This window comes from Molossus molossus, unplaced genomic scaffold (assembly GCF_014108415.1).
Source record: "Molossus molossus isolate mMolMol1 unplaced genomic scaffold, mMolMol1.p scaffold_m16_p_37, whole genome shotgun sequence".
NCBI lineage: Eukaryota > Metazoa > Chordata > Mammalia > Chiroptera > Molossidae > Molossus > Molossus molossus.
In genome coordinates this window covers 949711-968116 of record NW_023425374.1, presented here as the reverse complement: position 1 = coordinate 968116, position 18406 = coordinate 949711, and the positions used below count along the sequence as shown (strand labels likewise).

General features: G+C 41.1%; 1 pseudogene; it reads right to left on the bottom strand.

Annotated features, from left to right (window-relative positions):
- Positions 1–14621: 14621 nt before the first annotated feature.
- LOC118643443 lies at positions 14622–16096 on the bottom strand (annotated as a pseudogene).
- Between the last annotated feature and the right edge of the window lie 2310 nt (positions 16097–18406).

Genomic DNA, 18406 nt, shown 5'->3' with positions numbered 1-18406 from the left:
CTGAGGAATGGCGTAGTCCCAGAGACGTGGAAGTGGGGTACAGACTGACAATCCCCTGAAGAGGGGATGGGGGGAGAGATAAACCACAGAACTTATATGCATGTATGTATGAACAATAGACATGGACAACAAAGCTGGGGACAGGGTGGGGAGGGAGAGGGAGGGGGGAATCAGTGGGGGGAAAAGGAGAAACATCTGTAACAAAAATTAATTAATTTAAAAAAAAAGAAAGGATTGGGGAAGCAGCTGTAAGCTTTAATTCATACCTCATCATGAACTGACCGGCCTTGGACAAAGCATTTAATTTAATTGAGCCTCAGTTTCTCAAATTAAAAATGAGAATAACAAAAAAAAAAAAAAAAAAAAAAGAATGCATGGGGGAAGGGGTCTTTAAAATGTCTATGTCAGCAGTTCTCAACCTGTGGGTCATGACCCCTTTGGGTGGTCGAATGACCCTTTCACAGGGGTCACCTAAGACCATCAAAAAACACATATTTCCAATGGTCTTAGGAACCGAGACATCACTCTTCTATCCGTCTCCAAGTGGGTCCGCCCACATGCAGATACGCCCACCTATGAGTACCCAGCATGATGACATCATTGCACCAACCCCACCACATACACCCCGTACAAATACAGGTGTATGTAACAGGATTGGTGCCATAATGTACTTATGTGGACCAGTCACACATGTGTAGAGAGCAGCTACTGTGTAGAAAGCAGCTACTCTGTTAAAAGCAGCTACTGTGTTGAAAACAGCAGTATTGGAGGTAAAACAACACTTTATGAATTATAATTACTGGGTAAATGTAAAATTATGTACTATAAAATCATCAACTACTGCAAAAAAAATTTATCTGTAGCATGGGAACTTAATCTGGATGCTGATAGGTATTTTTATAATCAGCTGTGGTTGATGTAAATACTGCCCCCTTGTGATAGTAACAGGTACGTAAAAAAACAACACAGAGATGGGTAAATCATAGAAACCTTTAATAAATTGTATTGACTAAACTATGCCATGTATGATCTTTTGTATTATCTAAGCTATTGTTATATATTATTTTCTTTAGCAAACCATCCCATGACAAGGGATCATATAGAGAAAACGTTAACAAAAGAAAATATAGTGAGGATTTTTTACAGTATGGTTTTACCTCAATAATTACAGCAGGAATTGAGAAATTGCAATGTGTTATTTGTTGTGAAGTTCTATCAGCCGAATCTATGAAGCCGAACAAAACAAAACACCATTTTGATAGCAAGCATTCGAGCTTTGCTGGCAAGGATACCAACTATTTTAGAAGCAAAGTTGATAGACTCAAGAAAGCCAGACTTGACACTGGTGGCAAGTACCACAAACGAAACGTAGCAGCCATTGAAGCTTCATATTTGGTGGCACTCAGAATCGCCAGAGCTAAGAAACCTCACACCATTGCTGAGGATTTACTGTCGCCAGCGGCCAAAGACATTGCTTGAGTTGTGATCAGAGACAAATTTATTATGAAATTGAGTGCAATTTCCTTATCTAATGACACTGTCCACAGAAAAATAGATGATATGTCTGCTGATATTCTTGATCAGGTAAACCAGAAAATTAAATCTGCTCCACTTCCAATATTTAGCATCCAGCTTGATGAATCTACAGACGTTGCAAACTGTTCACAGTTGCTGGTTTACGTGAGGTTTATTAATGATGGCGACTTTAAAAATGAGTTTCTTTTTTGCAAACCTCTTGAAACAACAACTACTGCACGTGATGTATTTATTTGACACGGTTCATTTCTGAAAGAGCATAAGATCTCTTGGGAAAAGGTTTGTGGTGTTTGCACAGATGGTGCTCCAGCTATGCTAGGATGTCCATTTGGATTTCAACATTTGGGACTGAATGAGTCACCAAAAGTTGTTGGAACTCCCTGTATGATTCATTGGCAAATATTAGCAATGAATATGCTGCCACAAGAGTCACAAGAAGTAATGAAAAGCATCACAAATTCTGTCAATTTTTCAAAGGCAAGCACTTTAAACAGTCAACTGTTTGCACAACTATGCAACAAGTTGGATGTGCCGAACAATGCTCTGCTATTTCACACTGAAGTGGGATGGCTGTTGACAGGAAATGTTTTAAAATGTGTTTTTGAGCTTCATGGTGAACTCAAAACGTTTTTTAATCAGAAAGCAAGACCGCAGTTCAAAGCACTTTTCAGCGATAAAAGTGAACTGCAGAAAATAGCTTACTTGGTTGACATCTTTGCCATCTTGAATGAGTTACATTTATCACTGCAAGGACCAAATACAACATGCCTCAATTTGTCTGAAAAGATCCAATTATTCCAAATGAAACTTCAGCTTTGGCAAAAAGAAATTGGATGAAAATAAAATTTACATGTTACTTATCTTATCTGCTTTCTCTGAGGAACATGACATTGAACCAGACAAAAGGATGACGATGATAATTTCTGTGAAAGAACACTTGCATATGCTTGCAGGTAAAAGTTCATTGTACTTTCCAAATCTACCTGACACCCCATTTGCACTTGCCAGAAGCCCGTTGACAGTCAGAGTTGAAGATGTTTCTGAGACAGCACAAGAGGAGTTCATTGAACTTATTAGCAGTGATGCAGCAAGAACTGATTTCTCTACAATGCCAGTTACAAAATTCTGATTCAAGTGTTTGCAGTCATATCTTGTTCTGTCTGAGACTGTGTTACGCCTTTTTCTTCCATTTCCAAAAACGTATCTTTGTGAAACAGGGTTTCCCAGCTTCTTGGTTATCAAGTCCGAATACAGAAGTAGGCTTGTTGTGCAAGATGATCTTCATTGCGCTCTTGCAAAGACTGTCCCGAGAGTTTCTGATCTGGTGAGAAGGACATTGGCTTTTTACGCATACTGTCACAAAATGTAGCAATGTAGTTTACTGTTGTTATATTAAGACTATTACTCATGCTACACCACACTTCAAGACAAAATTTCATTTATTTGTAATTAGAAATAAATATTTCACAATATATAATTACATATTGTTTTTGTGATCAATCACTATGCTTTAATTCTGTTCAATTTGTAACAATGAAAATACATCCTGCATATTAGATATTTACATTATGATTTATAACAGTAGCAAAATTTCAGTTATGAAGTAGCAACAAAAATAATTTTATGGTTGGGGTCACCACAACATGAGGAACTGTATTGAAGGGTCGTGGTGTTAGGAAGGTTGAGAACCACTGGCCTATGTGTTGCCAAAATTTAATTTTTCTCCCAATATGATAGGTGAGGAACGGTGTCTTAAGTGTACTTAATGTCTTTCTCATTTTTGAAATCTGTTTATTTGGACTTATGCTCTAATGTGTTTAACTTTGCTTTCCTCTAACTTTCCAGGTGTTTGTTAACACTGCTTTTGTGATGGAGCTATCACTGTATTTTTATTAAATTACAATTTAACAACACATTCATATACAATTTAATTTCATTACATAAGTCTTTATGGAGGATACTTGAGCACAGTAAAATAACACAAAATATAGGTTCCAATATTCTCTTTTTAAAATATGTTTTTATTGATTTTAGAGAAAGAGGAAGGGAAGAGGAGAGAGATAAACATCGATGTGACACAGAAACATCCATTGGTTGCCTGGAGTATGGTCGGGGACCAAACCCACAACCTGGGCATGTGCCCCAACCAGGACTCTAACAAGCAACCTTTCAGTGGATGGGAAGAAGCTCAACCAACTAAGCCATACTGGCCAAGGTCCAATATTCTCTTGACCTGATCAATCGAAATTGAACTATTCAATTGGGCACAAGTCAGTATAATCAATCAATGATGTGAATCAATGGAATAAATGTTACTGGCTGAACCAGTCATTTGACTACAACTTCCACCACTTTGAACCCACCATACATGCTTGCTGATGACGTTAAGCTCTAAATAACATGCTCATTTCACACCCAATTCATATAATTTTAATATTTGATTACATTATAGTAGGATTTTATTGAATATCATGAATAGCTATACATATAAATAAACTACCCTATCTAATACAAAAGTATGGATTATTAGAATAAAATTTGTTTTTTAAAAAAATTATTGTTGAAAATGTTACAGATGTCCCCCTTTATCCCCCATTGACCCCTTCCTCCTCATTCCCACCTCCCTCCTACATTCCCCAACCTAATGTCTGTGTCCATTGCTTTGCATATATGCATATGAGTTCTTTGGTTTATCTCTTCCCACCTCTCTCACCCCCCATCCCTCTGAGGCTTGTCAGTCTGTTTCCTACTTCCATGACTCTGGATCTATTTTGGTCGACAGCTTAATTTGTTCATTATGTTCCATAAATAAGTGAGATCATGTGGTAATTGTCTTTCTCTGCCTGACTTCTTTTGTTCAGCATAATACTCTCCAGGTCCCTCAAAGGGTAAGAGATCTTTCTTTCTTACACCTGCCTAGTACTCCATTGTGTAAATGTACCACAGTTTTTTTATCTACTCATCTATTGATGGGCATCTGGGCTGTTTCCAGATCTTAGCTATTGTAATAGCACTACTGTGAACATAGGAGTGCAAGTATATTTCCTGATTGGTGTTTCAGGCTTTGTAGGGTATATTCCTAGAAGTGAGATCAATGGATCAAATGGCAATTCCATTTTTAATTTTTTGAGAAAACACCATACAGCTTTCCATAATAGCTGCACCAGTCTGCATTCCCACCCAGCAGTGTACTAGAGTCCCCTTTTCTCCACACCCTCACTAACACTTGTTGTTTGAGGATTTGTTGACAGCCACCATTCTGGCAGATGTGAGGTAATATCTCATAGTTGCTTTAATTTGCATCTCTCTGATGATCAGAAATGATGAACATTTTTTCATATGTCTCCTGGCCATTTGTATGTCCTGTTTGGAGAAGTGTCTATTTAAGTCTTCCACCCATTTTTAATTGGACTTTTTGTCTTCCTTTTGTTGAGTTGTATCAGTACTCTATGTATTTTGCATATTGACTCCTTATCTGATGTATCATTGGCAAATATGTTCTCCCAGAGAATGGGTTCCCTTTTTATTTTAATGCTGTTTTTTTTGTTTTGTTTTGTTTTTGTTTTTTTGTTTGTTTGTTTGTTTGTTTGTTTTGCCTTGCAGAAGCTTTTCAGTTTGATGCCATTTCATTCATTAATTTTTTTCTTGTTGTTTCTCTTGCCCTAGGTGATGTACCAGTGAAAATTCCGTTGTGTATGATGTCTGAGATTTATCTGCCTACATTTTCTACTAAGATTTTTATGGTATTATGAGTTATGTTTAAGTCTTTTATCCATTTTGAGTTTATTCTTGTGTGTGGAATCAGTTGGTGCTCTAGTTTCATTTTCTCTGCATGTGGCTATGAAATTTTCCCAACACCATTTATTGAAGAGACTGTCTTTTCTCCAATGTATGCTCTTGACACCTTTGTTAAATATTAATTATGCATACTGTCTTGGGTTGATATCTGGGTTTTCTGTTCTTTTCCATTGATCTATGTGCCTGTTCTTGTGCCAATATCAGTCTGTTTTTATTATAATGACTTTGTAGTATAACCTGATATCTGGAATTGTGATCCCTCCCATTTTTTTCTTCTTTTTCAAGATTGCTGTGGATATTCAGGGTCTTTTATGGTTCCATATAAACTTTTGAAGTATTTATTTGTTCTAGAGCTGTGAAATTTGATGTTGGTACTTTAACAGGGATTGCACTGAATCTGTAGATTACTTTGGGTAGTATGGACATTTTAATGATACCAATTTTTCCAATCCATGAACATGCTGTATGTTTCCACTTTCTTATATCTTCCCTTATTTCTTTTTTCAATGTCCTGTAGTTTTCTGAAAACAAGTCTTTTACCTCCTTTGCTAAGTTTATTTCTAGGTATTTTTGTTGTTGTTGCAATGGTAAATAAATTTTTTTTACTCTCTCTTTCTGAGTGTTCATCATTGGTGTATAATAATGCCATCGATTTCTGGATGTTAATTTTGTGTCCTGCTACTTTGCCACATTCATTTATTAAACTGAGTAGATTTTTGATGGAGTCTTTAGGGTTTTCTATGTATAATATCATGTCATCTGCGAATAACAATTCTTTCACTTCCTCCTTTCCAATTTGGATACCTTTTATTTTTTCTCCTTGTCTAATTGCTGTGGCTAAGACTTCCAGTACTATGTTACTTAAGAGTGGCAAGAGTGGGCATCCCTGTCTTGTTCCTGTTCTTAAGGAAAATGCCTTTAGATTTTGCTTATTGAGTATAATGTTGGTGTAGGTTTTTCATTTATGTCCTTTATTATGTTGAAATATGATCTCTCTATTCCCCTTTGCTAAGCATTTTTATCAAAAATGGGTGCTGAATGTTGATGAATGCTTTTTATGCATCTACTAATATGATCATATCATTTTTATATTTCATTTTATTTATGTTGTGAATCATATTTATTGATTTGCAAACACTGTACCAGTCTTGCATCCCTGAGATGAATCTAACTTGGTCATGGTGAATAATTTAAATATAATGCTGGATCCGATTTGCTAATAATTGGCTAAGAATTTTAGCATCTATGTTCATCAGAGATATTGGCCTGTAGTTTACTTTCTTTGTAGTGTCTTTGTCTGGTTTTGGAACTAGGATTATGCTGGCCTCATAAAAAGAGTTAGGAAGTCTTCCTCCCTCTTGAATTTCTTTGAATAGTTTTAGGAGAATGGATGTTTGTTTTTCTTTGAAGTTTTGGTAAAACTCCCCCATGAAGCTATCAGGGCCTGGGCTTTTGTTTGCTAAGAATTTATTGATTGCATCTTCAATTTTCTTAGTTGTTACTGGTCTGTTCAAATTTTTTGCCTCTTTTTGGTTCAGTTTTGGGAGACTGTGATTCTAAATATTTGTTTATTTTGCCAAGGTTGTTAAATTTGTTGGCAAATAATTGTTCATACTATATTTTCTTACAATCTTTTGTATTTCTTGGTGTCAATTGTTACTTCTCCTCTTTTGTTTCTGATTATGTTTATTTGTGTCCTCTCCCTTGTTTCTTGGTGATTCTGGTTAAAGGTTCATTAACTTTGTTTATCTTTTTAAAGAACCAGCTCTTTGTTTCTTTGATTTTTTAAAATTGTTTTACTGTTTCTTTCCTTCTACTTGCTCTGGGGTTTTTTGTTTGTTTGTTTACTTTCTAGTTCTTTAAGTTGTAGAGTTAGATAGTCAATTAGAAATTCTTCTTGTTTCTTGAGGCCGTGCTATTTCCTCTAGGACTAATTTTGCAGCATTCTATAGTTTTTTTGTTGTTGTGTGTTCATTTTCATTGATTTACAGGACATTTTTATTTCTTCCTTGATCCTTGGTAACCTATTCATATTTTAATAACATTCTATTTACCATCCATGTGTTTGAATGTTTTATAGTGTTATTATTGTAATTAATTTCTAGTTTCATGCCTCTGTGATCTGAGAAAATGCTTGATACAAGTTTAAACTTCTTGAACTGGTAGAGACTTTGTTTGTGTCCTAACATGTGGTCTATCTTTGAGAATGCCCTATGTGCATTTGAGAAGAATGTGAATTCTACAGTTTGGGGTGTAATTCTCTGTAAATATTTATTAAATCCATTTGATCTAGTGCATCATTTAGAATCTCTGTTTCCTTGTTAATTTTCAGCCTAAAGGACCGATCCAGTGATGTCAGCAGGGTGTTGAAGTCCCTGCTATGATTGTATTGCTGTTGATTTCTCCTTTGAAGTCCTTATTAATATATTCCAGTGCTCCTATATTGGGGGTGTATATGTTTACCAAGGTTATATGCTCCTGTTGGATAGATCCTTTCAATATTAAGTAGTGGCTTTCTTTGCCTCTTGCTATAGCCTTCATTTTGAAGTCTATTTTACCAGATATGAGTATTGTTAGGCAGCTTTTTTTCCCCCCCATATTCTTAGAAAATATTTTTTTATCCCTTCACTTTCAACCTGTGTGAGTCTTTTGTTGTGGGGTGGGTCTTTTGTAAACAACATATATATGAGTCATGCTTTCTTATACATTCAGCTACTCTGTGCCTTTTGATTGGGGCAATTAATCCATTTACATTCAAGGTCATATTGCTGTGTACTTATTTATTGCCATTTTTATTTATGATGGCTATGTTTCTCTCTATATTTCTTCGGCTTACTACAGCAGTCCTTTAACTTTTCTTGCAGTGCTGGTTTGGTGCTAATATATTCCCTTAGCCTTCCCCCCCCCCCCCCCCCCACTGGGAAGCTCTTTATTTCACCTTCTATTTTGAATGATAGCCTTGCTGAATAGAGTAATCTTGGGTTCAGATCCTTGTTTTTCATTACCTTGAACACTTCATGCCATTCCCTTCTGGCCTGTAGTGTTTCTGTTGAGAAATCAGCTGATAGCTTTATGGGGGCTCCTTTGTAGGTAACCTGTTGCTTTTCTCTTGCCGCCTTTAAGATTCTCTTCTTGTCTTTAATTTTTGTCATTTTAATTATTATGTGTCTTGATGTGGCCCTCTTTGGGTTCTTACTTGGGACTCTCTGTGCTTTCTGAACTTATATGCCTTTTTCCTTCACCAAGGTAAGAACGTTTTCTGCCTCTATTTCTTCAAATATATTATCTAACCCTTGTTCACTTTCTTCTTCTTCTGGTACTCCTATGATGCAGATGTTATGTTTCATATTGTCCCTCAGTTCTCTTACACTATCCTCCTGTTTTTGTTTTGTTTTTCATTTTGTTGTTGTTGTTGTTCTCTGATTGGGTGATTTTTTTCTACCCTGTCTTCTAAATCGCTGATCTGATCCTTGGCTTCCTCTCATCTGTTGGTTATTCCTTCCAATGTGTTTTTTTTTATTTCTGCTATGTCATTCTTCGCTTTTGGTTGGTGGGTTTTCATTTCCAATTGGTTGATTCTCATTGTTTCTATATCTTTACTAATGATGTTGAGTTCTTTACTCATGCTGTTGAGCTTCCTCATAATAATCACTCTGAATTCAACATCTTATAACTTGCTTAACTCCATTTCATTTAGCCTGTCTCTTGCAGAATTCTCTTGTTCTTTCATTTGGAAGTTTTTCTTTGCTTCAACATTTTGGGTGTCTCAGCAGGTTTGGGAGCCTGCCAAATGTTTCCTGTGAGTATTGACGTTCCACTGATTGTGGTTCCCTCTGTTGGATTTGGATGAGTAAAAGGCACCCCGCTGAACACCGAGGTCTAGTCTTATTTTCCTGGGTAGAGTTATATGCCAAGCAAAGATTCAATTGTCCCAGGGCTTTAGCCTGCAGGCTGACTATTGCTCTCAGTTACTTAATGAGTATCAGGTTGTAGCACTCAGCTGAATGAAATATCTCACAGGTGGGCAGAGTAAGAAGATTTCCAGTAGGTGGGGCAATTGCTTTCCCCTGGGCTCTAGTTGTTTTGAGAAGAAAATGGTGCCCTGGCCGGTTTGGCTCAGCGGTTAGAGCGCCCGCCTGCGGTCCGGAGAGACCCAGGTTCGGTTCCCGCTAAGGGCATGTACCTTGGTTGCAGTTTGTCCCCGGCCCTGGTTGGTCGTGCGGGTAGCAGCCACTCGATGTGTCCCTTTCACATCGATGTTTCTCTCTCTCTCTCTTCCCCTCTCTCCCTCCCACTGTCTGTACAAAAATGGAAAAATGTCCTCGGGTGAGGATAAAATAAAATAAAAAAATTAGGAGAGAAGAAAATGGTTTCTGCAGTATGGGTCAATGGCTCAGTGCAGGGACCTAAGCCTCAACCTTCACAGCTCAGTCCCCAGAGCCACAACACCCAACACAAAGAGGCAGATCAAAAACTCAAAGCTTTCAGAGGCTCTTTTCTGCCTAATGGCTACCAGGTAGTCTCTGGCTGTTAATGAGCCTCACATTGCACCATAGCTGAGGCGGAAGTGTATTTATCAACATTAAACAGACACTTGGTGAAGGATGCATACATATTTCTTCATATAAACATAACACAAAATTAAATCGTTCCGAAACACAGACACCACTAGGTACACATGCGGAGTTGTCCAAGTCACCAGTAAACAGCGTCTCACACTGAACATAAAGGCAGCTCCCTCCCTGGCTCTGGCCATTACTGCAGCCCTGTAACAAGGTGAGATTTTTCTTCACCGCCCCCCTCCCCGACACACACACACACACACACACAAACACAGCCCTGAGAAAAGAAAAATAAAGGAACCCAACAATTACAGCAGCAACAAACATGACACCTCCCCCAAATAGAACATTTAGCATTTTAGTCAATTCAGAGAATAAAAAATCATTTTGTAAATGTGAAAGTAATGCATTTGAAGCATTCTGTTTCAAAGTGTACTTCTTTCCTTAAAGGACATGTGACTTGCTAAGCGCCAGGACGTGAAGATCACGAGATAAAGATGGGGAACCACCAGCCAGAGCTAAGTAAGGAGGGGTAAGTTTTCTTTCTTTTTTATCCTCACCCAAGGATATTTTTCCATTTTTTCTACAGATAGAGTGGGAGGGAGAGAGAGAGAGAAACATCGATGTGAAAGGGACACATCGAGTGGCTGCCACCCACACGACCAACCAGGGCCGGGGACAAACTGCAACCAAAGTATGTGCCCTTAGCGGGAACTGAACCCGGGTCTCTCCGGACCGCAGGCCGATGCTCTAACCGCTGAGCCAAACTGGCCAGGGCAGGAGGGGTAAGTTTTCATTAGAAGACCCAGCTTTCCCTCCGTCCTCCCTCGTGAGGTCTTTGCTTCCCCACGTGTATTGCTGTGGGGACTTTCGAACGTGACACTGTTGCCGAGTTGTCAGCAGTTCAGGCAGCACACATTCTGTTTGGACACCTTCAGGGCTGGATGAGTATTCACCCTTTGAGCTCACAGGGGCCCACTCTGACTCAGCTCTGCTGAGGGTATCCACACGGAGATTGTTTACACCAGAGTCCAGACAAGTTGTGGTGTTTGACCTTGATCACAGGCTGTCCACTCCGCCCGGAGCTGTGGGGGGGGGCCCAGCTGCTCCCTGCTGTATATTCTCCAGGGTTGCTTTTGTAACCAGCCCTGGTGCTGAAAACATTGCTCTGGGTTCATTTCACCTCGTGTGTTAGGGTCCCAGAGAACTTCAGTTACCAAAGTACTGAGAGCATAGATTGCAGGAATATTGCAATTTAGTGATTCCCATTATATCATATATATGTGTGTATGTGACACACACATATTATTTGTACATAACTTCAACTGCACCAAACAGTACTTTGCAAAGATCAAGAATCAAGTCCACAAACAGTTTCACAGCACAGCAGAAGGAAGACCAGAAGCTCTCTTGGGACAAAAAGGTTCAGCTTAGCAATATTTGAAGTAATTTTAGATCCACAGATCCACTAGTTGACCCTTTCCATGAGGAATCTGATTAAAACTTTGGGATCCTTGTAAAGAATGTGCACCCAGTGCAGACAGTATGCCTATCTAAACTAATGGGGATTTAAAAACCAAGCATATCAATTTGGATGTATAATTGCTTTGAAACAATCTTTCCCTATTCGAGAAAAAAATACAGTTGATTTCAAAATAAATGTATTTATATTTAGTAATTTTTTTTGCTGAATTTCTATTTGGATTTTTATTTTTATTTTTTTAATCTTTATTGTTGAATGTAAAATGTATCACAGATATTCCACCTTTTTCCCCCATTGACCCCCTCCTCCCCACTCCTGCCCCCCTCCCGCCTTTTCCCACACTATTGTCTGTGTCCATTGGTTATGCATATAAGTTCTTTGGTTTATTTCTTCCCACCACCCCCCCCCCCCCAACCCCTTTCCCTTTGAGGTTCGTCAGTCTAGCAATGAATTTGTACTTCTTAATCCCTTCACCTTTTTCACCCATTCCCCCACCCCCCTCCCACCTGGCAACCAACAAAATGTTCTCTGTATCTATGAGAATGTTTCTGTTCTACCTGTTCATTTTGGTTGTAGATTCCATTGTTGATAGATATGTATTCATTGCCATTTTGTTTGTTCATATATTTTATCTTTTTCTTCAAAAAGACCCTTCATCATTTCATATAATAACGGTTTGGTGGTGATGAACTCCTTTAAGTTTTTCTTGTCTGGGAAAGTCTTTATATGGCCATCGATTCTAAATGACAGCTTTGCAGGATAGGTTAATCTTGGTTGTAGGTTCTTGGTTTTCATCACTCTGAATATTTCTTGCCACTCCCTTCTGGCCTGCAAAGTTTCTTTTGAGAAATCAGCTGACAGCCTAATGGGAACTCCCTTGTAGGTAACTAGCTGCCTTTCTCTTGCTGCTTTTAAGATTCTCTCTGTCTTGCCCTGGCCGGTTTGGCTCAGCGGTTGGAGCGTCGGCCTGCGGTACAGAGAGACCCGGGTTCGGTTCCCGCTAAGGGCACGTACCTCGGTTGCAGTTTGTCCCCGGCCCTGGTTGGTCGTGCGGGTAGCAGCCACTCGATGTGTCCCTTCACATCGATGTTTCTCTCTCTCTCTCTCTTCCTCTCTCTCCCTCCCGCTCTATCTGAACAAAAAATGGAAAAATGTCCTCGAGTGAGGATAAAAAAAAAAAAAAAAAAGATTCTCTCTGTCTTGAACCTTTTGCATTTTGATGATGATGTGTCATGGTGTGGGCCTCTTGGGGTTCATCTTATTTGGGACTCTCTGTGCTTCCTGGACTTGTATGTCTGTTTCCTTCACCAAGTTAGGAAAGTTTTCTGCCATTATTGTTTCAAACAGGTTTTCGATTTCTTATTCTCTCTCTTCTCCTTCTGGCACCCCCAAGATGCGAATGTTGGCACGCTTGAAATTGTCCGAGAGGCTCCTTACACTATCCTCATTATTTTTGGATTCTTTTTACTTTTTGCTGTTCTGATTGGGCATTTTTTGCTTCCTTATATTCCAAATCGATGGTTTGCTCCTTGGATTTACGTACTCTATTATTGAAGCTGTGTAAATTATTCCTTATTTCAGTTAATGCCTCCTTCAATTCTAACTGTGCATCTATGATTTCTGACTGGTCCTTTTTTATGCTCTTGAGGCCCTCACTGTCCGAGAGCCTGGGAACTGGCACCAGGCAAACTGCTCAGCCGTTACCTCGCTTACCCAACCTAAACTCCCTCCCTGTTTCAGGAACTGTTTGCCCCAAACTCATAGATCAACTCCTGTCCCATTCTCCTGTCCTAGTCCAGGAACTGTTCGCTCCGGGACAATAGACTCACATTCCAGGGGCCCCCATGCGTAGCCCCTCAGGACCTAACCTAACAACAAGTTCCCTCCGCCACAGGCGCAGATATAAAAATCACAAACCCCAGCATCGGGCGCGGCTTCTCGGACTCGACCCCCCGAGTCTGTGAACCCGCCCGGGGTGTACCCAATAAAGCCTGATTTCTGCTTATTCGGCTGTTTGGCTCTCTGGTTTCTTCCCACCTCCCACCGGTGGCACCTGGCTACCTTACACTCACTAAGTTCCCTGAGGTTCTCACTAAGTTCATTGAGCATCCTTATAAGCAGTATTTTGAACTCAGCCTCTGTTAGGTTGCTTATCTCCATTTCGCTTAGTTCTTTTCTTGGGGTTTTGTTCTGTTCTTTCATTTGGGACCTGTTTCTTTGTCTCCTCATTTTGGCTGCCTCCGTGTGTTTGTTTCTGTGTATTACTTAACGAGCGGTATGGGGCTAGCTGAGACTAGATGCTGCTCGTTTGAAAAAATTTAGGAAAAATCTGAAGCAGGATCCAAAACAGGCCAATCCTATGGTTAAGCAACTGGCAACAGCTTTGGTGGGCCTGAAAGTTGGGCAGGGTGGGGCCTCAGGGAGTCACCAGGGCGGGGCTATCAGTGTGAGCCAGGTTGCTGGAGTCCCAGATATGGTGGCTGTCTGCCGCCCCAGGGAAAGGCTCACCAAAGGAATAAAGGCCTCTCACAGCACGTTTGTCCCCTAGAAAGCCCCCTCTCCAGCCCTCGCTCCAGTGCCAAACAGCTCAGTTCTTCCCTGTATGTCTCTGGCACCCCTGGAGCTGCCTCCCCTCCAAGCTTAGAGGGAGAGAGTCCGGTAAGTCCGAGCGCAGGCCCTTTAGGGAGCTGCCTGGGGCTCCAGCCGCCTCAGCCTCCCTGAGCCTCAGTTCCTGCTGGTTTTCCAGCCAGAACTTATGGGGACTCTCTTCCTGGCACTGGAACCCTGAGCGGGGCACCTGGTGTGGGACGGGGACCCCCTCAGTCCTCAGGAAGGACCTTCCCAGCTGAGGTGTCCTCCTGATTTTTATCCGCCACACGTGGGTGTGGGACCAGCCCGTCGCGCCGCCCCTCGCACCGCCGCCCCTCCTACCAGTCTGGATGTGGCTGCTGCTTTAATTCTGTAGTTGTAGGACTTCCATTCAGCTTGATTTCAGGCGGTTTGGAAGGATGGTTGTTCTGTAGTTTAGTTGTAACTTTGATGTGGTTGTGGGAGGACGCGATACCGCGTTTACCTACGCCACCCGCCGCCATCTTGACCGGAAGCCCCTCGCTGTTTGGCTTTTTAAAAATGGAGTTAAAAATGGGGTTATCCAGGGTTTAGAAAGCAGCTTTTTGTCACCAGAAATCACCCGGCCCTCACCTGACTCCTCCTGAGGTGTGTGGGTTGATGTGCACATCTGGTCACTCACGTTCAAAAAACCTCACCCTACAAGGCCGCTCAGGCACCTGTGCAAAGTCACGGCCGGTCTCTGCTGCCGGTGCCTCTTCCTCGTGTGACAAGGGGCAGCACACAGGGTTCACAGTGCTGCCGAGGTAGCCACCCAGTAGGTTGGATTCTGATAGGTTTGGGGTATGCAGCTGTCACAAAAGTGTTCACCAAAACCCTATCGTAGGGGTCCAAGTGACAGTGAAGCAAGCAAGATGGCGCTGAAGGTCTGGGCCATCCTGAAGGGCAGAGGGGGAGTGGCTGTGTCCACATCGGACTCTCACTGGAGAAGCTTTTATAAACTGCCCCATCGTCCATGCTCTCCGGGCCTGCAGCTTGCTGGCTTCCCTCTCCAAGCCCACCGTCCCCAGCTCTTCGCCAGCACCTGCAGCTCACCCAGGAGGGTGACTTGTGGAGCTGAGGAGGCCGCTGTGACCTGGAAGTCTGAGCCCAAAGGAGTAGATGGCTCTTGTCCGTGAGCCCATGTCCTCCTCACGGAGGACGCGGTGTGTCCCAGGTGGCAGCAGCGCTGCTGTCATTCCTGCTGTGGCCTCGGCCTGTGTGCTCAGCACTGGGCTTCCAGGTCTGGGCTGGGACCGGGAGCTGCAGCAGCTGCTTCCCCCGGGCTGAGCGTTGCTGTCCAAGCTCGCGGCTGCTGCAGCTTCGAGAACTGCTGTGGGAGGTCTGCCTCTGCTTCTGCCCCAGAGGCTTGCCGCCCAGCGAGCTCTTTGGTACGCTTTTCAGTGTCCCTGTGGACCCTCCGGCACAAAACAGTCCCAATGGTGACAAGCATTAAAAGACAGCGACGGCCACACCAGAGGTAATGCTGGCTCACCGAGGAACTTAATGAAGCCCTGCCCTGGGGCCCAGTTCTCTTCCTGACGAATCACTGCCAGAGCGAGACAACAGGAGACCAAGCCAGACCTATCATCACGCCGCCTCTTTGGTTGTTCGCTTGGCCCAGGATGTGAGCAGCCTCTGATAGAAAAGCACCTGTCAAAGCTAATCACCAGAAGATTCACAATGGAGGCATTGCTACCACATGGTCAATGGAAAGCCAGAGGTCATAGGCCAAGTTCCCTAAAGCTCGATTCATGATGATGTAGGTAATAGATTTATTGAAATGACCCCACTAATCAGAACAGCACAGGCCAGGCTTAAGAGGAATTAGTTACTGACCGTCTTCAGCTGCTTGTTGACCTTAAACACTACAATCACTAGAATGTTGCTGATAATGGTCACCAGGGCCAGAACACTTGTTTAGAATGTGATGGTGGCCACCTGTCAGATAGCATGAGCTCCATCAGGTCTCTGGTGGTGTCATTTGGAGAAGAGAAATTCTCAGCTGCTCAAGAAATTTTTAGCAGCCCTACATCTAGAAAGCCAAGTATCCAGAAAAGCTGATGTTTGGAAACAAAGTCTAAGTTGTATTGTTATTGTGCAAATTCATTGTGTCTCTCTGACATAGTCTAAGGATAAAAAAGAGGAAAATGCCTGCCTTTGTTTGGACTTATTCTCCGCACCGCATACTTTGAGAGACAGAGAAGACCCATTATAAGATGCTGCTTCTCAGAGAAGCCAAAACACCAAATGTGTTCTCTTTAGAGGTGAAGTCTAGGGCAGGCAGGGATTGATTTGTTCAAGGTAGCATAATTAGTCAGTGGCATGCCTTAAACATTGTGCTTTCCCCACATAATGTTGTCATCACAAACTCTTCCTCACTTCTCTTATTGTAAAGAGCAGGGGAAACACATTAGATGCTTGTATGATGCTCGCCCAGCATAGGTGCCGTCATGCTACACGATACACGGAGCTCCTTCATTTGCATTTCACCCACCTACCCAGGGCATTTACCATCACATGCTTAGATCGACCTTGCCTGAAGGCCAACCAGACATTTAAACCTCACTGGGATGAAGAACAGCAACCAGGAGAAATGGTGAAAAAGAATGAGATGTTCTTTAAAACGCAGATGGAAGAAGTAATAAGTTGGTTCCTTGTAATGCATAACAACAGTATACAAAGAAGTGATCTTATGCTTGAATATGCAGAGATTTACCAAAATGTTCTGATTTTATCAAACTAGTTTGGATATTTCTATATATAGATATCTTTTAAAAATATTTTTGTTTTTCAATTACAGTGACATACAATATTATTTTAGTTTCAGGTGCACAACACAGTGATTAGACATTTAGGTAACTATTGATGGACACCTAGGTTGCTTCCATATCTTGGCTATTGTAAATAATGTTTCAATGAACATAGGGGTGCATATATTCTTTCAAAAGATATACTTCGAAGTGAAATTGCTGGGTTATAAGGCAGTTCATTTTTTAATTTTTGAGAAACCTCCATACTGATTTTCACAGTGGCTGTAGCAACATGTATTCCCACCAACCATGCAGGAGGGTTCAGGACATCCATTCAGAATGAGAGACAAATCACTGTACCTCTTGCTCTCCACCCCAAAGAAGCACCACGCCTGGTGGGCCTCCGACATTTAGAGGCAGCATATACCACACTTAAGTGTGCTACTCAAAAATTTTTATGTGTGTGTTGTTAGTATTTCCTTTTGATTTCTGGTTTCTATTTTACTACTTTCTGCTCTTTAGTATCCTTCTTTCTGCCTTTTGAGGATTAATTGCACTTCTATTACTAATTCTTTCTTTTACAGAGAGGAAGAGAGAGAGGGGGAGAGAGAGAGAGAAACATGGATCAGTCGCCTCCCATATGTGCCCAACTAGGGACCAAATCTGCAACCTAGATATGTGCCCTGACCGGAATCCAACCCACAACCTTCAGTGTAAGGAACTCCAACCAACTGAGCCACCAGCCAGGGCTCTATTACTACTTAAAGTAGGAGCTTTGACTGTGAATGTGAGACCTTTCTTCTTTTCTAATATAACTACTCAGTGCTATAAATCTATCAGCTTTATTTTAGCTGCATAACACACATTTTAATGCTATATTTTAATTTTAATTATTTTAAATATAGTTTCTATATTCCACTGAGAATTCTTCTTTGATCCATGGGGTATATAATCTCGGTTGTACCTTGGTTGCAGACATAGTAGCTGGAGATGTGCTGAACAGTCACAAATTGAAATTGGAAAACAAAGAATATAGTTACAAAGTTTTTATCAAGGAGTCATAAAAGAGATCATAACATTACCTTAAACAACATCTCACTGGTAGAATCAAACATAAAGGGAACCCCAAAAACGTCTCTGTGAGCAGGTCGTCAGAGTGTACCACCATGAGTCACAGAAGTCTTCAGTTCTAGAGCAGTATTGCTCAACCATTTCCTCATGATTGCTTCCCTAAGGGGACTTTTTAGACATTTTTTCTTAATTGCCAGTCCCCATGACATTTTAATGCCACATATTTACTGGCATTACTATATGTAATCTATATCTGAGATATACATATACATGTACATTTATGTATCAAATATATATACAATAAGCATATATATGCATATACACACATATAAAGACCTTTTCTCCCCTAAAGAACCAGTTTTCACCCTCACTGAGAATGCATGTTCTAGGCCCAGATCTACCATTACCTTGTCATGTTTTCTTATTATCATTTGTGTGTCTTATCTGCATAGCACAAAATTTTTATGTTGTATTTTTAATTCTGTTTTAAATGTGTTTTCTGTATTCCCTTGCAACCTGACCAGGAAGCATGAGATTATTCTCAAGATTCCTCTGATGCTCTGCCCTTCCACAGACACTATCTCATTAATGAACCT